Source organism: Arvicanthis niloticus, chromosome 17 (genome assembly GCF_011762505.2).
Source record: "Arvicanthis niloticus isolate mArvNil1 chromosome 17, mArvNil1.pat.X, whole genome shotgun sequence".
NCBI lineage: Eukaryota > Metazoa > Chordata > Mammalia > Rodentia > Muridae > Arvicanthis > Arvicanthis niloticus.
The window spans coordinates 60274562-60302019 of NC_047674.1; positions in this window are offsets into that span (position 1 = coordinate 60274562).

Genomic DNA, 27458 nt, shown 5'->3' on the forward strand with positions numbered 1-27458 from the left:
CATGTGTGCACAGCAAGTGCTCTTAACCTCTGACCCACCTCTAGGTTCAAGGATTTTCATCCTTACTTTTTTTCTTTTAAGACATATTAAAATATGCACATATATTTATATGAAAACAAATTACATGGGAGAATGCTGATGAGATGCCTATTCAGCTCTCAGCTTAAGAATTGGTACTCATCCTTGTTTATACAAGTGAGAATTCTGCTTGCTTTTTTATTCTTCATTACCAATGTGCCCCATCATCTCAGTCACAGCCTCACCTAGACTCAGATGTGTAGCCTGGTGTTTCATAGCTTACAGTACCTGTTTCTTCCTCCCTGAAGTCAACTCTATTCACAGTACCAAGGTCATGTTGCTCCTCGATTGAAGAATGTGTTCTTTAGTGTCTGTGGAGTGAATGTATATGATAACCTACAGTCTTATTTTGAAATTCTAACCATCAACATGAAGGTTTTGGAGATAAACCCATAGGAATTAAATTAATCACAAAAGTGGAGTCCTCAAAATTGAATTTTTGCCTTTTAAAGTATACAGGATATTAACATCTTCTCTCTCCCTTTTTTCTTTGTCTCTCTTTCCTCTATCCTCTCTCCTTTAGGTGCCATTATCTTCAATGAAAAAATATCTGTTTATATCTGAGAAGGAGGATCGCCAGCAGATATTAGGTCTGTCAGAACTTTGACCTTGAACTTTGAGCTTCTGGATCTGTAAAAAATGAACGTTCTGTTTTACCCACCCTATATATCAGATCCTATTCTAGCAGAGCAAACTGGTTAAGACAAAGGGCCTCTTCACATAAGCATTGCTCATCTGCAGCACAAAATACATGCATCTTTGAATGTAACGGTTCTTGTCTGTCAAATATCAAAAGACACTATCTTCCAACTTCCTTTTTTAGCCCTAACAAAGCTGTGGTACCTTTTTTTCTGGCTCTTCATCTTTGCACACATTGTTCCAATGACTTCCGCCTCATTTGATTCATCCTTCAACATGCTCCTTGACGTCACTTCCTCTGCAAATCTCTCCCCATAACAGCTCCCTGAAAAAGATGCAGAGGCCCTTTATTCACCCCCCTGTCATCAGTGTAATACTGAAAGTCTTACTTTCTATTTACTTTTTTTCCAAAGTGTAAGGAAGATCCACTTGTAGTGTTTATACCCCAACTACCCACAGTGACTGGTACCCAGGAAGCATTGACTTCCTACAAGTCTGTTGACAGAGTGTTCACACACTAATTGCTCTTGCCTGGCTCTGTCTGAGGTAGTTTAAGTGGCCATGGTTCTGCTTTGGCATGTAAATACATGTAAAAAATATACAATAGTGATGTTTTCAATTTGGAGGAAATTACTCATTTAACTATTAACTAAAATATATATTAATTAAATAATTTTAGCATATTATTAGAGAAGATTCTTTTGCTATCACTAACTCAATAATCTCAAAATAATAGAAAGGATTGAGGAACATTAATTTAAACAAATATTATTGCTATTTAGTATTTTGAATATTTGCTCTACTTTTCAACATTTTAAAATATTATAGACTATATTCTTGTTTTATGTATGAATTTATTCAATTTTGTGTGTATGACTTTCTTTTCTTTTTCTTATTAAGCACTTCCAACTTTGTATTGGCTTTGAGTATTAAAGAAAGAATGTCAAGATATTAACTTGATTTAAATGCAAAACTCTATTCTAAGTGAGAAAGCCAATATCCTATAGACCTAATTTTAATATTTGCATACCTCTGGTCACTGCAGTTTACCACCCTATATCTCTGTATCTTTAATCCAAAGTGAGTAGACATAATTATGCTGTTTTAAGGCCTTTTTAGCTCTAATTTCAGGACTTCCTTACATTTGACAAAATAAAAAATATGTATAATTAAGTAGTTTTTCATATTTATGTATTCACAGGGTTTCATGGGAATCCTCTCATGGTAACATTAGCCAACCACCTTCATATCATCTTATGAGGTCTTAAGAAAGGGAAGTGACAAGGTAGGAAATTTGGTGATGACTGGTGGGATGGGGTATTGACAATTTTTTTATTTTAAGAATATTACACTAGAATTTGTATTCAACAAAGTTTAACTCAACTCCTTCTTTATTTCATTCCTTTATTTATTTATTTATTTATTCTCTTAGATAACTCAGGACAAAATAATGCAACAATTAATAAAACACAATGTTTGCCCCACCCTTCCCCAGTAATGCAAAGCAATGATTAAGATAAATGAGCAAGCCCAGAATAGCTCATCTGGCAAGGCTAATGAGAGAAAGTAAACATTGAAGATGGGATGGCTCTAGCAACATGGAGAGCCTCACAGAGGTTAGTGGTCCTGTGGTGGGGAAAGGGTATGTTTAGAAGCAATGTTTTAGCCCAGTCTATAGGACAGACAGAGGTTTCGGGCTGTGACAGAATATGTGGTTTATTAGAATCTAAGAGGAAACATGACCTCAGAGGATGTTATTTTATTGTATTATTTCTGTGACTCAGTAGACCTAGATCCAATAGTTGGGTTAGCACAGCTTTGCAGATAATATCTGCAAATTCTGATGGCTGACTGACTGTAAATTCTGGCCCTTTTACCTTTCATGACCTGGGTCCTAGGTGTATTTCTATTGATCACTTTCCTCAATGATAAAAAGGGGTGAAGATATTGCAAGTCTCCCAGGGTGGTTCAGAGAATGAGCTATCTAACACACTTAGAGAACTTGGCTTATAAGAAATGCTAGTGCATGTTTACCTATATGATTGATGGATCTAATGCCAATTGCAACCAACAGCCCTTCTCTGCAGTGGGAGGATCTCTCTGCCCTCACTCAAGTAATGTGACTATTGCGTCGTATTTGTGTGTCATATTGTTTAAAAATAAAGTTCTGGTGTTTAACATGCAAATAGAATAATTAATTCTCATTCACTGTCAGAGAGGCGAGTGTCAACAGTTCCCTTGTTTATGTATTGGATGAATTATAAAACAAGGATAACATCATAATGACCAGAAGGCCTGTGATCCCTTTATTGACACATGTGGAGAAACTTGGAAACTTGGCTTGCAGTCTTCTCGTCTAAAAATGGAGGGTGCTTTTTATACAATAATATGTTTAAGAGGACAAGAACTGTGAGGTTCAAGTTCCCAAGAGAAGTATCTTGCTGAACCTTCTAAGTCTCTGAATTCTTTAAAAGCTAAAGAAGCCAGTTAGCTGAAGAAAATGTGGAAGGGGTTGACATAAAGGATTTCAGAACATCGCTAATATGAAGCAATCTCTTTAGCACTGCCATAAATGGCCATGACCTCTTATGTCATCTAAGAGAACATTTCAACCAGATAACAAAGCATTATAAATATATAAACCTATAATTAATATTTTATTATAATAACAAAAATTTATAGTAAAAATTCAAATGAATCCTATATAAATCCTAAATTTTATATATATATATAAAATTATATATATATATATATATATATATATATATATATATATATATGCTTAAAAACATCATTTTGGTAGTCATAGTCCCATATTGTTTTCATGGTCAAGTGTTGTTGTACTCATAGTAAAGTATAGAAAATACTACCAATCTATACTGTCATTTGAAGTTTGAAAGTCTCTCAAACAGTGAGTCCCCTGAGCAAACAGATATCATCTTTACTTTATTTCTACTTTCTTCCTGTCTTTATTTCTATTGGTTTATTTATTTATTGTTGATAACTTCACAGTCAGTGTGCCTGGCACTTCATCTTGGGGAGTGGAGGATCAGGTAAGACTGTCTTAGATCAGATAAGAAAAGCTATCCTCTAGGATTCGTGCCCTACGGGGGCCGTGATTGAAACTGCATGATCAGAACATATAGACATAGTCCAGTATTTCCCCTCGTGGCAATGATGTTGCTTAAAGCTAAGTTATAAAAGAAACCTGAGTCTAAGAGATGCTGGAAAGGGAGCAGGTTTAGAATGGAAGAATTGGAATTGTAGCATGGGCATAGATGATGATGTCAGGCTGGGTGTTGTTTAGAGACAAACACTGTTAGCCAGCTGCAGCCAGGGAGGGCACGCTCAGTAGTGCAAAGGCCAGCTCCCCAAAAGAATGTAGAAAAACTTCACCCATAAAAGACCTGGGCATAAAATGGAGTCAGTATTGTCTGAATACACTTCCCACTCATATCTGAGAGCCAGATTTGAAAAGATATCTCAGTTACAGGGAAACTGGCTTGAATGTTTCATGTTCTAAAGTCAGATGAAAATCAAGGAGTCAGACATAAATTCAGAACCTGTTCTGTATCTTCAAGAAAAACAGGGAGGGGCCCGAGACTTGGGGATATTTTTGGTATGTAGCATATTCTTGACTGAGAAGCAGAATAAGAGGTTCTATGTGAACTTAAAGATGGGTTTTAGGACACTGATTTGTAAATATATAGATTAAGTTTCTCGGTAAAGTTAGGTTAGGCACCGAGGATGAAAGCCTCAAATGAGATTGCTGATGCAAAACTGTCTTGCAAAAGCGAAGAGTGTAATTTACTACCATGAATTTACTTCCAGCCCCAACTCTTCCTATTATTACAGGTAATTTCTGAAGGCATTCTAACAGGTAATCAAGAATCTTCAGGTCAATAGCTTTCATGGGCTGTCTCTGAGTTTGGGTTTTGACTCCCCTGATGTCATCTCCTATGTTTCTCAGCTGTGACTTCTGCAGCAATGCTCTCAGCACACGGGAATCTGGAGCCTCATAAGGAGGTCTACATAAGTTTTCAGATAACTTTCAGTGATGAGGTACTGTCTATGTGACATCAGAGGAACTCCCAGTAAGTTCCACCAAGCATCAGTTTCCTCATCTATAAAATACAGAGATTAATGTCTTCCTCCTGATGCCATGTGCCAAATATCACCAGGATGGGAAATTTGTGTTTCTCTGGATTGATGCCTAAACCCTAGGATAACAAACATTCTGTAAAAATCTGTTGAATAAACACGTGTTCCATAAAGAACCTAAAGAGTAAAGAAAAATCACGGATCTACTTTCTTGCACTTAGAAGCCTCTGCTCCACATAGAAGCCATCTTTATAAAAATATTATTGAAAATCTATGCATCACAGCATTCCAACTGATTGTCAAATGCTGTCAATGGGATCCATATGCAGGACATAGGGGTGGGGTGGGTGATATCCTATACAAGTCAGAGAGGTTAAGAAACACTGCCTTGAGCAGATTTTCTTCATTCTCAGGCTTTCGAGAGTCTTCATTATTTACTGGGGAATTGTGATTTTCTAAAATACACGGCTCAAGACTATATGATCAGAGGACCCTTTTGTCATAGACTGTTACATCATACTAGGATACCTTCTTGGGAAATACGGACCTAATCACGAGTAGTGGAGCAGACATAGCAAAAGATTTATTTTTATAGGGCAGTAAAATGCTTTTTTTCAGGTCAGGGAAGGCTTATTCAGGGATGAGATGTGGAGTTCTCATAACCCAAGACAGCCATTGGGGAGATTTCATTCCAATGAAGCAGTTAGATGAGTGAAAACAAATGAACATAAAATAAGTATATAATAACACCTTGGGAGAATTAAACATCTCTCCACTTAACAGCTGTCACAGAGATAATCGTAGCAACTGGATTGATTGTGGAAGACGAAACTGTAAGTTTAAAAGGGAAGCAGCTGAGTTTGCTTATATCACCTGCAAAGGGACTACTTTTCTTTGGCAGATTGATATTGCACAAAGGTTTGAAGTTTCATTAAAAACGTATGGCTGAATGGCGACGTGGTGTGTTCCAGAACCTGTGTGTATAATCAGACAATACATCTCATCGCACTATCAGGAAGTGCAATGGTATTAATGCATCGTGCATCATGCTCTCCTTTTGAACAGCATGTTTACACAAAGAAGCAGTTTGACATTGTGCTATGTCTGTAACAATAAAAATATCATCAGCACATTTATTATAAAATGACAGGTGGATGAATGTCCACTGGGATTTTCTTTTCCAATTTTATAACACTTTAGTGTCTGTTGTTAACTTTGAAACGTAGCTGCCTTCACATTCTAATAATGTCCTTGTATGTATAATGAAAGAATTAAAAAAATAAAAAAAATGGAACATGAACAGCCAAACAAAAAAAATGAAAATTGAAGTTACCCATGTTAAGGGGCACTCACACCTGCAGACAGTGCTTGTTCTTCCTTTCTGGTAAACTTCCTGCAGAAAACAGGTCACAGTTAACAGCTGGAGCGAGTTGGAGAGGTTTTAAATTTTTTTTAAACAATTAGTTTTATGTTCTTTTAAATAATTGCTTCATTATATTTGGTACATCTGTGCAGGGGTCTGATGATGACATTTGGTAGATTTCCAAATAGCTGGAAAACTGGGGAATACCAGTTAAGCAGTCGCAAAAGCCACCTGTCAGTTTTGAAAGAGGCTTTCTCAGTGTGAAAGAGAAATTCTTTCAACAAAAGAACTGATCCTGTTCTCTGAAGAATGGCTGTGTTTCAGATGAGGCTATCAGAACTTGTGTTTTCTTTAAGAAGGTAGGCTGTAGGTAGTTCAGATGAGGCTAACAAAAAATAAGAAAGGTTTAGAAGAAAAAACCTGTGAGGAAAGGCATATGACCTGGGAATATTCATTCAAGGCAAAAGAGAGAGAAGGGAGACATAACTGTCTACCAGAGGCTGAAATGATGTTCCAGGCAGGAGAAGGATGTACATTGGCCACAGTAGAAGAGGACAGTTTGGAGAAAAGAGCTGAGCCCACTTTACTTAATATTAAGAACAGTTTTTTTAAAACACAACAATTTAAAGGATGCAGTTGTGTGCCATTGGAGTGTAGGGCTTATCTGGAGAGCGCATCCTTAGCAATGGCTGAAAATCCCCTTTTAACCAATCTTCTGCCTAGATTATAGGTGGTAAGATGTCTTTCTGGTTGTAAGTGATCATGCGATTCTGTTTGTTCTAATAATATGTTTTGATTCAGAAGCAAATTTACGTCAAGAGATTCACATACCCTTCATGTTGCATAGGAAACATTTTCTAGTAATAAATAAGAAAGCAAACAGAAGATAAAAAAAAGAAAGAAACAGACCATTCTCATGACATATGTGAGATCCTGGGTGCACCATCACAACAAATGACTATTCTTGACTTTATATGAATCAATAAAATCCTTCTTTGCGCTCCTATGTTGCTGGGACTTTAACACAGGGTCACATGTATACTAATTATGTAATCTACCATTGAACATAACACATGGCATGAACTCTAATAAATTCCATCTTGTACATTAGGTATCTTTGTTTGAAACAACTATCTTTATACCCCATCAATCATCTTTACTTTTTATTTATTTTCTTTTAAAAGTTTTAGTTTTAATTATTTTATGTGTGTGAGTGTTTGGCTTGCATGTTTGTCTGTACACCATGTATGTGCGATGTGCAAAAGGGTAAAAAAAAAGGGTGTTGGATCCATTAGAACTGTAGTTACAGATGGCTGTAGCTTACCAAATGGGTGCTGAGAATCAAACTTGGATGCTGAGAATTAAATACAGACCAATGGAAGAGGAGCCCATGACTTTATCCACTGAACCACCTCAGTAAACCTAAGTATCTTTTTACATAAAATTAAATGTTTTAATTAAATTCTTGTGGAATGTAGGTGCTGGAGGACAAAAGCTAGTATAGAGTATAAATCTGAGTAACGGGGAGTATAAATTTAAATGGAAATTCAGTATTGAACCTTCTGAGAAAGTGACATCTGAGCAGGCAAGGACCTGTGGATGCAAAGCACACTTTCAGGAAGACACCCAGGGAAGGCAAAGACCTAAGGGTATGAAGGACACCTTCAGAAATCTATCCAGAATGTCCAGTTCCTAAGATAGGAGATTTTACTTAGACATCTAACTCCTACAGCTATATCCTGTCCTATATTCTTTTCAACATAAAATAATATTCATTTCTTTGCACGCGCTACATTCCGATTTGTTTTCATTAATAAGAAGTGCAATTTAGGCTTTTAATCTCTAGGCTTGGGAGGTAGAGGTAGGCATATTCCTATGAGTTCAATGGCTCTTTAGTCTACATCATGAATTCCAGGCTATTCGGGGCTACATAGAAAGACTTTTTCTGAAGAATATGGTGTAGAAGTAAGAGAGAGAGAGAGAGAGAGAGAGAGAGAGAGAGAGAGAGAGAGAGAGAGGAGGAGGAGGAGAGGAGGAGGAGGAAGAGGAGGAAAAGGAAGAGGAGAGGAGGAGGAGGAAGAGGAGGAGGAGGAGGAGGAAGAGGAGAAATAAACCAACCAGGAAGATAATTTAACATTTTTTTAAAAACTATGTTTTAAAAGCTGAAATATAAAGCAAAACTTGTCTAAGTACATGTATCTACATATAAATTCTTATACATGAGTATGTGTGCAGACATATTCATAAAGTATGTACATACTTTATTTTTCAAGATTTCATATATTAGTAAAAGATTTATTGACAACCTGTTTATCTATTACTTTACTTCTGAAAATTACATTTTTAAAAGTTAAATTTAAACAAATGTACATTGATTCTAAAACCAGAGTTTAGATTATTTTCTAAGTAACCACTTAGAACAGACTATCTTAAATAAGGTACTATCAGCCCTAACAGAAACAATTCTGGCACACAATTGTTTTCATTGTAGCCTTGACAATTACTTTAATATATCAGCAACAGCAATGCACACCTAACTATGACACCTAATTATGCATATATGTATGTTTATATATATATACATTTATATATGTTAATACTTATATATACATATATACATTTATATACTAAATATTTGTATATATGTATATGTGTATACATATACACATATATGTATATATACATATATATATTTAAATGTTATATATATATATATATATATATATATATATATATATATAACATTTTAAAGACATGTTGTCCTCATATGACTGCCTTATCTTTATAGTCTGAGCAGATATGGGTAATCTGAGCCTGAGATACTTGGATACATGATATCCTTGAGAGTGTGGTCGGACCTGAACTTTCTCAGATTTCAGGTAAGTATGTTCAGGCATGGCTGGGTCTGAAGATGGAAAACATTAGTTTTCTCTTCCTAGCAGGAGCAACTTGGCTTATTTTACTTAAACAAATCAACCAACCAACCAACCAACCAATCAACAAATAAATAAAAACATCCTTACTTTGCTCTTCTGATCATGAGCAAATTATTCTTCCCTAAACAACAGGTAACTGAGGAAATACACATTACACAGGACACGGGACTGTGTCCTGCCATTTCCATGTGTTCCTCTTTATCTACCTCCTGCTTGCTCCTTTCCTCCATGATTTGTTCTCTCTGATCTGCTCTCTTTTCTTTCTGTCTTTCCTTCTTTCCTTTGGAAGTACAGAAGTTTATGAAGAGTACACAGTACTTCTTGATTTTGTTAAAACAGTCATGATATAGGCCCTCTTATTTCAGTTCCCTAGGAGTGGATCCTGAAACGAGAATTGCTACACTAGGCAATGTATCAGGGTGCTTTTCCCTGGAGGAAAAGGAAAGAAACAGGTAGTAAGTACCAGTGTAAGAAGAAGCAAGGAGGTGACCAGTCCCAAGGGATGTTCATAGGCTTCAGTGTGACATCCAGAGTGGCTTAGTCATTAGTTCTGGTGCCAGCAGACATCAAGGGGTTGGTAAACTGCCAGGCCAAGAGATTAAAACTAAAAATTTCTTAGTTGGTACAACAGCAGGGAACAGGAGCTACAAGGACCTTGGATGAGGCATAAACCTATCTCCCGTGTAGTCCATAAATGGATGGGGGTGTGCTGCATGGTTGGTTTTTAGTTAATATTTTCTATTTTAAAACAAGAATAGATTTCTGTTTGAGACATGTGAAACCAAATGTCTAATATACTTTCCTGTCAACACTAAAGATGGAGCTCTTGCTGACTGAGGCTGAAATCATGGACAACCCCAGGCCTCTGTGGCTAAATTAACAAAGCATAGTGGTTACAAGATACAGTGTTTACAACTCTAAGCTTTTCAAAATTTCTAAGTAATTTTCTTTTTTCTTTTTTTTTTTTTTGTTTGTTTTTGTTTTTGTTTTTCGAGACAGGGTTTCTCTGTATAGCCCTGGCTGTCCTGGAACTCACTCTGTAGACCAGGCTGGCCTCAAACTCAGAAATCCACCTGCCTCTGCCTCCCAAGTGCTGGGATTAAAGGCGTGCGCCACCACCGCCCGGCTCTAAGTAATTTTCATAATGGCTTTGAAAGATTTTTTTTTCAGAATGTCTGCATTACTGAACATCTAAATTTGACCTCTGTATCACAGTTAAGGAACTCTGAGTATCATAAAGGGTCAACCCAGGCTTGGGAGCTGTAATTGGGTACTTGGATAATCCAAATGCAGTCTTCAAAAACATCACCTGGGAGCTGGTTAGACAGGCAGGCTTGCATTTGAATCTATGAACAAACTCTGCCATTTAACAGCAGGTTTGTGTATACCTTAGTTTGGGAGAACCATGATGGCATAAGATCTTTCTGGAATACACTGAAAGTAGCCTAAAGAAGTTTGCCAGTTTTGGGTTATTCAACAGGAAACAAGAAGTAGTAATTAAGAACTGTGGTTGGTCACAATTTCAAGAACAATAGCAGATGTAAAGCTTTTTTTTTTTTTTTTTTTTTTTTTTTTTTTTTTTTTTTTGCAGGAGGAAAGGAACTAGAGTTACCAGAGTGTGCTCAAATAAATAAACATACTAATCGCACCTTGAGCTAGCTCGACAAGTAGAGGCACTTGTGTGGAAGGTCCATGACCTGAGTCTTGTCCCTGTATTAGGATAGAATCAACTCTGGAGAGTTGTTTTCTGATCTCCACATACTCCCCATGCCACGAGTGCCAGCCCGCAGAGGCACAAAACAAATAAATACATTTAAATTAAAAAAATTAAAACCAATAATAGATGTGCTTTCAACTATAGAAATAACTGGTTGGCTGGAGGCCCACACCAGGAGAGGAAGCCCACATCTCACACTGACAAGGTGGCCAGAACCAGAGGCTGGATAGTCCAGAGGTCTGGGCTAGAACCAGTCTAAAAAAATGTGTGGGGATCAAAGAAGTGATTCTTAATAATATTCTGCTATACTCATACTCATAGACCAGAGCCTAGCCAAATTGACACCAGAGAGATTTCATCCAGCAACTGATGGGAGCAGATGCAGAGACTCACAGCCAAACATTAAATAGAGCTAGGGAGAGGAAGGATTAGATGATCCAAAGTAGTGAAAGATACCAGGAGAACACAGTCCACAGAATCAACCAAGCAGGGCTCATAGGTACTTACAGACACTGAAGTGACAATCCGGGAATCTGGAAGGCTCTGAGCTAGGACCTTCACTTTCATTATGGTTTGTGTAGCTTGATGTTTTTGTGAGATTCCTAACAGTGGGAGTAGGGGTTATCTCTGACTCCTTTTGCTTGCTCTTGGAACCCCTTTCTTCCTACTGGCTTACCTCATCAGTATTGATATGAGGGTTTATGACTAGCCTTGTAACTTGTAATGACATGTTTGGTTGATATCCCTGGGAAGCCTGCTCTTTTCTGAAGAGAAATGGAGGAACAGTGAATGGGAAGGTTGGATGAAGGGAAACTTTGGTGTAGATGTAATATATGAAAGGATAATTAATAATAATAAAAAATAATAATACTACAAAACAATAATAACATAAAACAACAATAGTAAAGTAATAATACTAACAGTAACAAACCTGGGTGTGTAAGCAGCCTCCCTGCTGTCGCCTGCCTCTTTTGGGCCCTCTTCTGACGAGTCAGCTGAGGCATACTTAAAGAAACCATCCCATGCCTTCTACTGAAACCTTCTAAATATCCCTTTTATGGGTTATAGGGAGGAGGAAACCAAACTGGATTTTGACTGCCAAGAAAAGGAGTAAACCATTTTCATCTGATAATGATCGAACCATCAATCTTCCTAAATTAATTTGAATTCCCTCTAACACTTAGAGAGTACCAAAACACACTTGAGAAAAATATCCCATGGAAAGCATAGCCTGCAGAAGCTACCATCTCTACTGTAAAAGCTACCTCCTCAAGAAGATACACACCTTTTGAGCCAGCTTAGGGCTGCCAATCAAGTTGTAGTTCTTCAGTATGCAATGTTTGGCAAGATTCACTAGAACTCTGAAGGCCTGAGGGCACCCACAGATTCCATGTGACTCTTTGTAAAATGCCAACTTTTTTTTTTTTTTTTAAGATTCAAATATGTGTGAGAGCTATAAATTCTTCTGTGGTAAGTGTCATGCTGTCCCTCTGGGAGATTCTCCTGGGCAGAGATAATTACTTCTATCTGGAGAATGATGATTCAGAACACTTTTGATTCATATCTCCATTCTTCTGGCAGATCCCGCATGAGTCACATGCAAATGAATGAAATGTTTCCCAAAACTTACTAAACACCTATATTCTACTGAGACTCCAAAATATATGGAAGATGGGTGAGATAGGATATTTCTACTTCATCCCATCTTGTAAGGATAATATAGAAAACACTAGATGACCCAGTCTTGGTCATCCAATGTAATATAAGAGATACTTTTATTCAGTTGACAATCATTGTTTGTCCTTCTATGAGTTAATCAATGCCAGTTACGGTTGGAGAGATGTCTCAGTGGTTAAACATACTCTTTTTTTTCTGGTAGAGGACCAACGTTTGGTTCTCAGCACCCACATGTTAGGTGTCTCCTAACTGCCTGCAACTCCAGTTCTAGGGGATCTGACACGTTCTACTACCCCTATAGACACCTACACAAGTGTACCCATACAGGCAGATATAGATGTAATTTTTTTATTGGGTATTATATTTACATTTCAGATTTTATCCCCTTACCCCACTTCCCCCACCACCCAGAAACCTCCTATCCCATTGCCCCTCCTCATGCTTCTATGAGGATGTGCCCCCATCTATCCCCCCACTCCCACCTCCCCACCCTCACATTCCCCTCCACTCAGTGTTTGTCCTTCATGGGACCAAGAATCTCCTCTCCCACCTATGCCCGACAAAGTCATCCTCCCCTACATATATAGCTGGAAAATCTTATAAAAGTTCTTAAGTAGTAGCCCTTGACCAGCTTTGGAGGGTGCAAAACAAATATAATGTTGAAGATTAATGAGAGAAATAGGCATTCAAACAGTTCTTTAAATCAGGTAAAGTGCTACAAGATTTAGGAACAAAATTCTTGGAATACAGAGAGGACTAAAGTGTTAGCCAAGTCACACACATGGTTTCTTAGAGAGCATGGTCTTTAGGGATTTTTTTCTCCTTGAAGCAGAAGAGGTGGTTGTATAGGAAGAAGCTCTTATTGCATCAGCATATGGATCCCAACTTAGATCCAACACCCATGTAAGGAAGCCAGGGTGTGGCTACCACGTCTGTAATCTCTGGGCAGGGACAGGGAAAGGGGTTTTTTGGAGCTTCGTAGCTGCCATCCTAACATCATCTTCACTGAGAAAGAGTAAGGCAATAAATGATAGAGCAAGGTGTCAGGCATCCTACTTGGGCCTCTGCATGCCCAGGTCCACACTGTCCCCAAACACTGCATATACTATACTCACAACACAAATGAATACATACATGTAATTGATAAATAATTATATAAACAGTCTAATTTATCTAGGAAGATAAGAAGAGTAATTAGAAAAGATTCCTGGGCTACACACATTTGAACCATTGTAACAGTAATAATGACCTTTTATCACAATGTACTAGAGCCTCATCTGAACACCCTGTGTGCTAGTTCTCAAGGAGTGAAAGCTCAGAAAGATCTTGGCTAAAACAAGTTCCATAGTCCATTGACTCAAGAGAACATGAAAAGAACACCCAGGAGATCATGTTGAAAGGAAGCTAGTTCCTGCTGAGGTGATAAGAGCAGACTATTGCCTTCAGATGAAGATTCTTGAAGTGAGTGTGCTATGGGGCACCATAGCTTTATCTTTTTAAAAGTACTTTTTTCTCAGAGTCTATATAAAAAAAGCATTTTCTGTTTAGACTTCCAGCTCAAGGAAAGAGCAGATATTAGTATCTTGAAGCTGAATGGATGCAAGAACATACAGTCCTGTTACTTTGATATTTGTCATTTTACCTTGCACCACCTGACTCTCCAGTCTAATTTTCTTAGCAAGCAAGTCAGGAAATAAAGACCATGAGATTTTTAATACATTAATGAGCAAATAGAAGGTAAATACCCAGAACCTGGTCTGATTTGTCTCTTGAGTTCCATTTAGAAAATGTTATTGCAAGCATTCACTGGCTCCTCACACTTCTTTTGAGCCAGATTATGTGATTCACACATAATCTGAGAAGCTGACCTGGGGAATTTTCCTTCAAGCAGTTTACAGCAGCTCCTGCTGGAGATAACATATAAGGGCATCTGATAGCACAGTTACTGAGTGGGAAGCCTGCCCCTTGTGCCGGCTTTATCTTGTTTTTTTTTTTTTTTTTTTTTTTTTTTTATGGGGGTGGGGGTCATCCATAACATACCTTTTGCTCTAGGAGTTGACAAGAGGTACAATGCATGAGATCATCTGAAAACTAATAGCTCTGTTTAAATAGTTGGCCTTGTGTTGTTTCCAAAGGCTTTTGAGTAAGGTCACGCTGGCTGTGAGCAGTGTGTATTGTTTAAACAGGGGTCAGATGTCTGAACCCTATTTGACTTGGACTAGTGAAACTTCCATTATCATTTTCATTGATCCGGAGAGGCAAGCAGAAATGGAACCCAAACGACTATCTCCAGCAACATGGAATCTTTAAATGTGCATCATTTGGCAGTGGCATTATCTTAAGACGATTATCCAGTGTATAAATGTTTATTGCCTTGCTTTAAGATGCACACTGTAAGATTAACAATCAGAGTGGTTTTTGTATAAATGCAATATTTCTGCTATTGTGTTTGTGGAATTCAGCTAGATAATAATTGATTCCATGACAGGGATTGGCTAATTTGCCAACAGTATAGTATAAAACACATTTATACAGTCAATTACACCCAAGTGCATGGCCTATTTGCTTTATAATTTCATAAACTTGCCAGCAATTTAAATAAAAAAGTTCCATTAAATTATCATATCATGTGATAGAATGATATTGCCAAGTATATTAAACCATGTGTGTTCAGCCAGAATTAATTAAATATTATTACTTTTTTCTTATTAACACATTGAACTTACCCTTCCTACTCTCTCCTCGAAATAGAAGCCTATTAGTGAACAAAGTAAACTTAAGGGCAAAGTTTAAACATTTTCCTGAGGGTGTTTCATTAAGAACCCTGGTTCTTTTGTTTAAACATTTGCTCTTGGTAAATGTACTTGTATTGTGAAAATATTTTATGTTCTTAGATATGAATCCTGGAAAGTTGAAAAAAAATTCCTTTACTTGAATTATTTGGGTATCCAAAGGGGAGCATTATGTCTTCAGCTAAGGAAAAGTCATGATTGAAATTACTGCTGCATTATCCACGTTATCCTTTGATGATTTTGTTATTTGTGGCTGTGAGTCTGTCAATTCTTAGTAAAGGAAATATACAAGGCTGGATAACTCAGAATTTCAAAAACTGAGTCAGATGCAATACTTTCCACTAGAGAAAGTACTTGCTTCATATGAAAGAGATTAACTGGCCTCCCCAAGGGAGTCATGGTTCAATAAATCTACTGTGAACAATAAGACTCAAACTCTTAATAAATATTGCCCTTGTTTTACTTTATTAAAAGCAAAATATAGAGGTGAACTTTAACAAGGCTCATAGTAATTATTCTAACTGGATGCATTTATGTGTGTGCGTGCACAGGCGTGCACACGTGTGCACACACAAAGCATGTACACACTTAGACACATACATGCACTCACTCTGCCCTTTCTTTATCTTTGCTTTTGAACTCTTCATGCCCTGTCATCACTTACTAGCCTTTTCATGCTGCTCCAAGTCAGAATCATCAGGGTTTTTTGTGCTCTTGTTGGTTTTTTTTTTTTTTTTTTTTTGGTTTTGTTTTGCTTTATGATTCTTGCTTAACAATGATGTTTATCTAAATATTGTATGATATTTCCCTCATTTTATAACTACAAAGTTTTTCTTAGAGAGACTTTTACTGAAAATAAAATGCATACCTATCTGTAATGAGAAGACTGTGATTATCAATAGTGAAAAGGAACTTAGTTATAATCATACAGATGGCTCTTGAGATGGGCAGGTGTCTGGAAGATGTTTAACAGAAAATGGAAAGGTCTTACCATCAGAGTTACTCATTCCATGAATACCTGGCCTCTATCTCTCCAATAAAGCATTTCAAGTCTGATACTGAGTCAGCACATGGGAACTCATGCCACGTCTGCCCTGAGCAGTTTTACAGCAGATCCCCTACCATGCAGTTGAATCATTCTTGCTCTTAGGAACAGAATATCATGTGGTTCCTGGAAGCCCTTAGAAATCCCCATAACTTTCTATGAGGGAGATAGAGCTCATTCCTAGACAAGCTCTGCACAGGTGGGGATTTACCTTACAGACTAAGGTAAAGGGAGAAAAGCAAGTGCTGTAACATATCAAACGGGGAATCACCACACAAAGAATTAGCATTTGCCAATGTTCGCAAAATTGTTGAGAGTTGCAGAGACCTTAAACCATAGAGAAGTTTACAAAATTCATAAAAATGCTTATGTAACTGATGACCTAGGATTAGCAAAGATAAGGAATTGGCGTATTCTTTTCATTTATACCTTTAAAAATATCTTCCTATATTAATTCACCAATTTTTATACAATTGCATTTATTTAGTACCAAATCACTGGCCTTTTTATTCATTTAAATATTAAAGTAAATATGAATATTTATGGTGTGTGTATGTGTGTCTGTGGTGTGTATGTTCTATTTTTATGGCTTTCTAGTATTCCATTGTATATTTTTAAACTCTTTGGCCAGTTTTATTTCTATTAGGAAGTAGGAAGAATGCTTTTTGTTTCCCAGCATTCTAAACATCTTTCTGCAATAGTTTTTCCTTCTCCTCCAATTATTTCCTTAGGAGTAACTCTCACATGTGGAGCTTGTAGGTGAAAGATTATTCGCATTTGTGAGTTAATACCAAATTGCCCTCTGGATAGAGCATGACAACTCACACCCCCACAAGCAGCACATGAAATCCAGTTATCAACATCATCAATTTCTTCATCATTTTCTCGTCTTAATCACCAGAAAGGTGTGAAAAAAAACCTACACTTAAATGCAAACATTTATAATTACCAGCACTTCCCTTAATAAGACGGTGCTTTGAGTTGGATAAGCACAACTTTAACAACTTTAACAGTAGTGTGTCCATATTCAGGAGAAAAAAATTAGAGATATTTAATTATTATAGTCAAGAGAACTTACTCTGAATAACACTGTGCACAGGAGACTTTAAGAGACAGACTATTCTAACTTGCTGCCTGGTTCTTCATTAAACATAGTGTAACTTATTCTTTGTAGGTAACTCAGATTTATGTCATTTTTTTTGCTTCAGGTCTATGAGTCAACCAGAATTCTTCATGTCTGTAGTGAGATAAAAAGTATAAGAAGATTAAGCTAAAAGAACTCAAGTTGGAGAGGCATCATTTACCCTTTAAATACTCACAGAGAACTCACTGTACTTTGGTATTGATGAAAACCTTCTCATACTTCTAAAATCCCTACCTTTGAAGCTCTATTGGCAATGTTCTGGAAACATCCAGTATCTCTAAAGCATGTCAGACATGAGGGAAACTGTCTCACTCTGAGAAGATGACACTAATGCCAAATTTGAAAATGTGAAGATTTTCTTTATTCAAGTGAGTGGTGTTTTTGAATAAGGCAAAATCTATAATCTTAGTAAATATTACACACTATTATTAAAGAAGCAAAAAAGAATTGTGCTAGAGTTAATTAAGGCTTTAAGAAATGCCTGCTTTTATTGGCAAAAAATTTTTTTTGTTGCAACAAGAAAACTAAAAATTAAGAGGATGGTTGGCAGCAATATTGATATGCTAATGGATAAACATGCTAATTTAGAAAAACTAATCAGCAAAGACATTACTAATGGAAATGTACAGGAAAATGGCTAATGCTGTATGCAAACCTGGTATCCACAAAATTAAGAGGAAACTGGTTTTGTTTTCATAATCATAACATGCAAGTCACATCTTTTCCAGGCTTTGCTATAGGAGATATTGACAAACTCACTAGGCACTTTGAGAGTGAATCCACACAAAATACATCCACATATATAAATATAACTGTTTAAGGTAGTAACTCAGATCAACATTTACCCAAATGTAGGAAAAGTTTCCCATTCTTTCAGTCTCACTGGCTCTAAATTTATCTTCTGAGAAAAGAGGAATGATTTCCAGGTAAATGAACATTTGAGTTATCAAGTTCATGAGGTTGTAACTTCATTGACTAAAATGCCTGAAAAAAAAATGTGATCTCCCTACTACAGAATGACATTCCTCAACACACACACACACACACACACTGTTGAGAGACATGCATATTTTGAAGTAATTAGCTTTACTTGCTTTGTGCTTTCAATATGAAGATATATTTAGCTGTTGGTATTTACAGGTTCTAAGAGAATTTAAATTAGTGAAGATGAGGCACATTCTCGGGAGTAGTAAGGATTGCAGCAAAGTAGATACCACCTGTGTGTTCAAGCTATGCTATACCTAGTTCTGGTCAGGATGAGTTCTGATGTTGTAAGACCTTTTGATTTTTTCGGCAAAGCTGGAAACTCAGGATTATGAAAATTCATGCATTAAGACCAAGATGTAATAAACTTTTGAAACTCAAACGTTTGTGTACAGTAAAGGATATCATTGCTCTAGAAAAGAAGCAGTAAGATTGAAAAAAAAAAGCCACACCAGCTACACATCTGACATCTGTTAGTATCTAGAATATGTAAAGGGCTTAAAAAGCAAAAGCAAAACAACAAAAAAACCCCACAGACTCACTAAACTTCTGAAAAACAACACAATTAAAGTTGTAGTATAAAACTTAACAGAGTTCTCAAAAGATGAAACACAAATATCTGAGAAGCAGGTAAAAATCACTACCAGTTATAAACTATGTAAACTACATTGATGCCTGGCCTGACAAGACATACCCACTAGTGGAATGGAAGCATGAGTATTATGGGAATAACTCTCTGATTGGATTTAAGTTTCACTCTAGAAGAGGAAACATAGACTTTGCATCATTATTAGGCTAAGGACCCATGGCTAGACAGTAATAGGCCCTAGGAGGAATCCATCACTATTATTGTACTAAATGTATATAGTGTTAAACTGACTGCCAATGACTTATCATTATACCCACAGATCAATGCATTCCTCATCTGAGAAGCTTCCATTCGCAGTAGATAGTAACTAATGCATAGACCCATAACTGGCCTGAAACTGACCCATAACTGTTATTGAAACAACAAATAACTTACTTAAGAATAAATGTTCAGCATTATAGGGAATGCATATACCAACCCAAGAGCTCAGGGATTATTGTGGAAGAGATGATGAACAGATTAGAAAAGTCAAAAGGAGTGGAAACATTATCAAAGCAGGGTACCTGCACATATGAATCCATAGTGCTTGAGATAGCATATACAAAACCAGTACAAGTCCAAGGCAGATCAAAACCCAGGGAGAAGAGGAGTTGGCCACAGACCCTAACCTTAGCTGTGGAACCATTGACAATTGTTAGCTGTTAGGGGAGGGAGATATACTTCCCCTTAGAGTGTATCCTCTGGCAAGCTGTCAACTTCACAGTTGAAAGCCACACATGCAAGGATATTGGTGCAGCAAAATTACTTTTAATGGATTAAAAACAATAGGACACTGAGTTGGGTGGGAGGGAAGGAGGAGTGGACCTGGCAAGAGATAGGGATTGGGGAATTAATATGATCAATATATGTTATATGACACTCTCAAAGGATAATATTAATTTAAAATACTTTTGAAGTGAAATTTCTTTAAAATGTGGAACCAATAAATTGACGTAGTCACTAAGATTTCTTCTTTCATCACTTTCAACTTGGTTAACACAACTCCCAAGTCTACATAGGTATTTGTAGAAACAGTTTTCATGTAACCTTCAGTGATAGTCAACTCTCCATATTGTCATCTGACATGTTACAATGAAAACAAATAAATGCAGGGCCAATTATCAATAAAATCTTTAAGCACTGTATTCATCTTACTTCATCTCAGACATTTTCTCTGGACCACTTGTAGAGCACTTGTCTAATCTGGGACTAACTAACTGGGACTGACTGGTCATGCATGTTTTGAGTTTCAAGTCTGAGGCAGAGTCCTCGAACATAATGTCCAAGCCTCTGGTGCTGGTACTTAAAAGAACACTGAACCTTCCCCAAGCTATTCCTATGTCATCATTTTAGAATGTCATGACATTGTCATTAAGTTTTCTTTTTGTTTTTGAAGTAACCAGCAACTTAACAAGAACATGGTAGATCGATCGATGTGTTGGAAGCTATTTGTAGATGCAAGAAAATACTCCTCCAACTTATTATCATTATGTCAATATTAGCTCAACTGAGAATTTTCAGCATCTTATTGATAACTGACAGCTATACGTGCACCTGATAGAAGGCCAAATCAGTTCAAATATATACTATTGCAGCTGAGAACAAAAATAAGAATCCAATTACTAAATGTAAAAGTTCTCTCTCCTAAATTCCTGTGCATTAATAGTTTTGAGGGAGGAATGGAGTGAATGAAGAGAAAAAAAGAAAACGAAGTTGAGTGGGTAAGAAGGAAGGGAAGACCAGGGAGAAGTTGGGGAGGGGAAAGGATATTATTAAAATATATTGAATGAAACAATTTGACATTAGTTTTCCATTGAGGAGGAAAGGATTTATTTGGCTTCTGCTTCTGCTTCTGCTTCTGCTGTCACTGTTTATCATCAAAAGAAGTCAGGACAGGACCTCAAGCAGGGCAGGAACCTGTACACAAGAGCTGATGCAGTGGCCATGGAAGGGTGCTGCTTACTGGCTTGCTCCACGTGGATTGGTAAGTCTGCTTTTTAAAAAATTTTTATTGGTTATTTTATTTACATTTCAAATGATATGCCCTTTCCCAGTCTCTCCTTTGCAAACCCTCTATCCCATCCCTCCTCCCCCTGCTTTTGTGAGGGTGCTCCCCTACCCATCCACTCATTGCTGGCTCACTGCTCTAACATTCCACTACACTAGAATATTGAACCTTCACAGGACCAAGGGTCTCCCTCCCATTAATGCCAGATAAGGCCATCCTTTGCTATATATGGGTCCCTAGATGTGTATTCGTTGGTTGGTGATTTGGTTGGTGGAGGGAGCTCTGGGGGTTCTGGTTGTTTGATATTGTTGTTCTTCATATGGGGTTGCAAACTCCTTCAGCTCCTTCAGTCCTTCCCCTAACTCCTCCATTGGGGTCCCCCTGCTCAGTCTGAATGTTGGCTGCAAGTATCTGCATCTGTATCAGTAAGGCTCTGGCAGAGCCTCTCAGGAGACAGTTATATTAGGCTTCTGTCAGTAAGCACTTCTTGGTATCAGCAATAGTGTCTGGGTTTGGTGTCTGTAGATTAGATGAATCCCAAGGTGGGGCAGTCTCTGGATGGCTTTCCCATCAGTCTCTGCCTCTTTGTTCCTGTATTTCTTTTAAACAATTCTGGGTTAAAAGTTTTGAAATGAGTAGGTGGTTACATGCCTAACCTCTGTATATGGTCTCTACAGCTTCTCTCTCCTCTTTGTTGGGCATTTCAGCTAATGTCATCCCTGTTGGGTCCTAGGAGCCTCTTGCTTTCCTGGCATCTGGGACATTCTGATGGCTACCCCCAGTTCTCCAGCCCCGATTGCTACACACCTCTGTTCAACTTCCTTGACCCTCTGTACATCTTCCCTGTCTCCTCCCATACCCGATCCTGCCTCCCTTTTTCCTCTCTTCCTCCCAAGTCCCTCCCACCCTATACATCCCATGATTATTTTGTTCCCCCTTCTAAGTAGGACTGAAACATCTACACTTTGGTCTTCCTTCTTCTTGAGCTTCATGTAGTTTGTGAGTTGTATCCTGGGTATTCTGAGCTTTTTGCCTAATATCCACTTATCAGTGAGTACATACCATGTTTTTTTGTGTGAATATGACTGGGTTACTTCACTCAGGATGATATTTTCTAGTTCCATCCATTTGCCTGAGAATTTCATGAAGTCATTGTTCTTAATTGCTGAGTAGTTCTCTATTGTGTAAAGGTACCACATTTTCTGTATCCATTCCTCTGTTGAGGGACATCTGATTTGTTTCCAGCTTCTAGCTAGTATAAATAAGGCTGCTATGAACATAGTGGAGCATGTGTCCTTGTTATATGTTGGCACATTTGAAATAACAATAAAAAAAATTAACTTGTTTATACCTTCAAAAATATTATCTGTAGTTTAGGACATTTCATAGCTAAAGCAAGCATTCCTATGAAATGTGAAGTCATTTAGAGCTATATTCCAATTTTTTTCTTTTGAGGAAGTGAAAAATATTTTCATTTTGATGACAATTGAAGAGTTATTGTTGAGTTATCACCAGCTATTTAAGGAATAGTATCTCTTAACTCTTTCTCTCTTTCTTTCTTTCTTTCTTTCTTTCTTTCTTTCTTTCTTTCTTTGTAATTTTGAGGGAATTATTACATTCAACATCTACCCACACAAACATGTGTACACACACAAACACACACATAAACAGAGACAGAGAGAGACAGAAGGGGTCAGTGACACAGAGACAGACAGAGAGAGAGAGAGAGCGAGAGAGAGACAGCGACACACAGAGAGAGCCCGCCGGGATGTGTGGTGAGGACAACTAACCTGGCCTACAGTACTAGAGTACTGGGGACTGCATTTGAGTCCAGGTTAAATATTCAGGACATAATGTTCTATTTCAGCCACTCAGTCATTTTCTCATTTCTTTGCTCATTTGTAAAATCATTAAACCAAAACAAATAGATGGCCTTCTGGTAGGAAAGGCTCTGCCCTCATCTAATTGGAACACTATAATGTACCACCATAGACTGAGTGATCTATGAAGACTAAAATGTGTCTCTCACAGTCCCGAAGGCTGCCAAGCACAAAACAAAGGCATGAGCAGGTGCCGTGTCTGGGCCAGGCTTCACCTCTGTTCTCATGCTTTATATCTTTAAGACAGGATGAATGTAATGTTCTATACAACAGAAGGAAAGAAGGATGAATGGGCCATGGAATCTTACTATCCCCTGTCTTTACATAAAGCACCCATTCTATCTCTGAAGGAAGATCTTTCAGGATTGTTTTTGTTGCAAGTGGTAAGGGAACATATTTTATTTGTTATTTTGGCAGCCTAAAAGGTGTTATTGGTAAGATTCAGAGTTGAATATCCATTTGTATTATTTTTTAGGTCTTAATTCTTGCTGTCCATTCTCAAAAACAGACACAACTTCAGAGCTGGTAGAACTAAAACAGAATTCAGGATTCAGAAACCAAGAAGCAGGGCAAGAGTAATATACAACTATATATACTTGTGAAAAGAAATTGAAGCCTAATTAATTACCAGGAAAGAAACAGTAAGAAATTTGAATGACAATTGCTTTAACTGTATGAAATGAAATCAAGGGTACCCAAGCGAGTTGCCAGACAAAGGTAAGAAACAGTAGCTTAAGTAAACAGAGGACAATTGGAAAGAGGAAGGTAAGAGATATCAGAAGGGCCTTGAACTCCATCTTAGTTTGGGTCCCCTGGGATCAGAAGCCAAAGAAGATAGACATGCGTCCTTCACTTGAGTTGATCCCAGAAGTGCAGAGAAAGGAAGGGCAAATGTGAATAATTAGCAAAAGCAATAACTGTGCATTACTGAACTGAGTATTGCTGGAAGCTCAATTCAGCTGGGGAGATGAGGAAAGATGTTCCTTTGAGGACCAGAGGATTGGGGAAATGTCCACCATCAAACACTGTTATTGGCCGAGAGATTTCCCAGTGAGAAGTAATTTTTCCTATTTTCAGAGGGGATGCTTTCTGAGAACAATTTTCAGCTTCAGGTAAAGTCCCAAGGTAGAGCTGAATCAAAGAGCTGAATCGGGATGATATTGGCATGAACACAACTGCCCATACCACTATAAAGGCTGAGCCAGGCTGAGGAGCTTCACACACAAGGTACAAAGGCAAGAACCAGAGAGTGGGGCTCTGGCTTCAGAGATGGGAAAATCAAAGTATGTGGCTAGAACTTGTGCTAGATAAGGAGTGAAATGTAGAGAAAGTCTCCTGATCCAGCAGCCCACTACATCTCTGTAACTGTCAATGTTGTGCCTTCTTGGCTTCACACTCAGATGGGAAATTCAGTTTGATATCTCCTATTGACTCCTCACAGGACATGATGAAAGTCTTCTACAATTTTGCAGTTTGAAAAGGTTAGCTGGCATCTCAGACTCCTGCTACTTCATAAGCATTAAGCTCCTCACCCTTTCCTTATTCTATGCAGCTGCAGCTGCAACATTTTTCATAGCTGGATGTCTGCACCTACATATCCACCTTATCATGGCTCAGATCTCGGCTCTCCAGCACTCCGGAGTGCCTTAATAGGGCGCACAGATCCTGTCCCGAAGAGACATCCACTGGATCAATGACAAGTGTTTGTTTCTGCCTCTTCTCTTCTAGTGTCCACAGGGCACCTCACATCTCCATCTTTGTCAAAGTCCAGATGCCTCTAAATTTGTTCAACTTTGTCATTTTTTTTCCAGTCCATCTAGGAAGGCTTGCTCAAGCCTTCTCAGAGGAATGCCCCCAACAATCCCATGCTGTTCCAGCATCTCCACTGTAGAGCCCTTTTACTCCTGGCCCATGTCCACTGAGGCCATCATTCTTCTTGCTGTTGCATTTTATAAATTTAATCAAGGATCTGAAGTACCAGCAGGTCTTCCCAATCAGAACTTCTTTTCTCCATCAACTGACTAACAAACCTGTCACAGATAGATTTATTTTTTCAATATCAGTATTTTTGTATTTACCTATATTTTTTTAGTTTGTGTGTGAGAGGGGGGAAGGGAAGAGGAGCAAAGGAAGGGGAAAGGAGAAGAGAGAGACAGAAAGACAGATGAGAGAGAGAAAGAGAGAGAGAAAGAGAGATGGGAGAGAGAGAAAGAGAGAGACAGAGAGAGAGGAGAGAGAGAAAGAGAGAGACAGAGATCATGTGTCATAGCAGGCATGTAAAGATCATCCCTTTCTACTACATGGGTCCTAGAGATTGAAGTCATCAAGGCAAGGCTTGGCAGTGACTGCTTTTACCTATTGAATTATTTCAATGGTTCTTTATTTCCTTTGACACAGAAGACAATATAGAATGTTTTTTTGGGTTATTAATTAAAACATAGCAAAAGTAATTTTTCCTTTAGAAGACATATCATCCCACTTCCTAAATACACAATTATTGTAGTCATACAATTATTATGTACATATAGTGTGTGCAACTACATAACTTAACCAGCCACTCTTCCCAAGGTTTTTGGCAAAACAAAGAATGTATACCCAGAGAGAGGCACAAAAGCAAAGAGAACCAACAACAAGAAGAATGATGGCCTCGGTGGACATGGGTCAGGAGTGAAAGGGCTCTACAGTGGAGATGCTGTCTTGAGGAAGATGAGAGAAATGATTGAACTGGTATAAAAATGAAAAGAAGGCTTGGATCCAGAAGGCTCATTGAACATGTTTGAGACCCTACATTTGACATGAGCACCACACATGCACACCCATCTTCACATACACACAAGTGCACAAATAAACACACATGCATGTGCACACACAGGCACACACATACATACCTAGACCAACAATACATAGCATTCTGGTAGAGAAGCACTTCTGGATGTTTTCTTTGGCTTCTATCCATACAGAATATGGTGCCTTACCTAGTTTATGTAATATGGGAAAAGGTACACCCATTATTGAGGGAAGTTTTCCTCTGGTATTGAGTTATGAGAAAGGTGTAGAAGTTAACACAGCTCAGAGAATGGCAAGATTGGCCTGAGTATGGCAAGAATACCTGAGGGCTAATGCAGAAATCATAGAGCCTTCTTCCAGATTTCTTTCTTGAGATCACTGACAGAAGCTGAGGACCAAGTACCAAGTCTGCTGAGGGACCATGAGTACAGACTAGGAAGTTCCAGAGAAGAGTGTTCCCTTGACAAAAATTTAATCATATTTAGGTTTAGAAAAAACAATACCAAAACATGGTGTAGCAAATGTAACATGGTGTACTATTTGTTATCTTTTACTTTTGATATTATAAGACAATTACAATATTTACCCTTCCCTCTCCTCCCTTCAAACTTTCCCACACACCCTTCTTCCTCTCTCTTTTAGTCTATAGCCTTTTAAAAAAAATAATTGTTGTTATGTGCATATATAAATACAACTATAACCCATTTGTTCTGTATAATATTACTTGTTACTTGTGTGCATTTTTTTCAGGGCTAAACATTTTTTAAGTTTTTCCACTCCACCTTTGTGGTGTGTGTGTGTGTGTGTGTGTGTGTGTGTGTGTGTGTGTGTGTGTGTGTGTGTGTGTGTGAAAGAGAGAGAGAGAGAGAGAGAGACAGACAGACAGACAGACAGACAGACAGACATAGAAAAAGAGGGACCGAGAGGGGAGTGGGGAAAAAAAGAGGCAAGTTGAGTGATGTTGAGAGCATCCTTTTCTGTAACACATTGCACCTTACTTCTCAGGCAGAGTTTCACAGCTGAATCAGAACTCCTTGCAACAGCTAGTGCAACCATCCAGTTTAATCATGGCATCTCTTGTCTTTGCCTTTCAGTTCTGGAATTTCATGTGGACTGACATTCAGACTCTATGTTTTTGAATGTTCTGAGTTTCTGAACTAAGGCCCTTGCAGCTGCTTTACTTTAACAACCATCTCCTTAGCCCTAATTCTATTATTTTGATTTTTAAAGCAAAATAGTACATGCCTACTGATAAATAACTACATTTTAAGTTTTATTCCGGCTGATTCATCTTCTTACCACTGTTTAATTTAATTTGCATGTATCCTATCAGACTTTAAATTGTTATTCTCTCTGCTTATTCTCTGATTCCTGCCTTAAAAATAAAGAGCATGGAATAGTCCATTCACTATTAATAGTACTGCAAGAATGTAAGGTAAGATCATTTCACAAGGCAATGAAACCAGAAAGTTTTGTCTGAGCAGTTGTTGTAAAAAGATACATTTACTGGAGGCTGAGATTCCTCACTACAGTTTATTGCCATAGGATTTGGGTAACTTGAGAAAGCCAATACTGGGACAGGACAAGAAATCAGCACACACATAACCTTTAATTTGCTTTATTTTCCCAATATATTATTTCTTTCTTATATTCTATTATATAAACATTTTTTCTAGCAA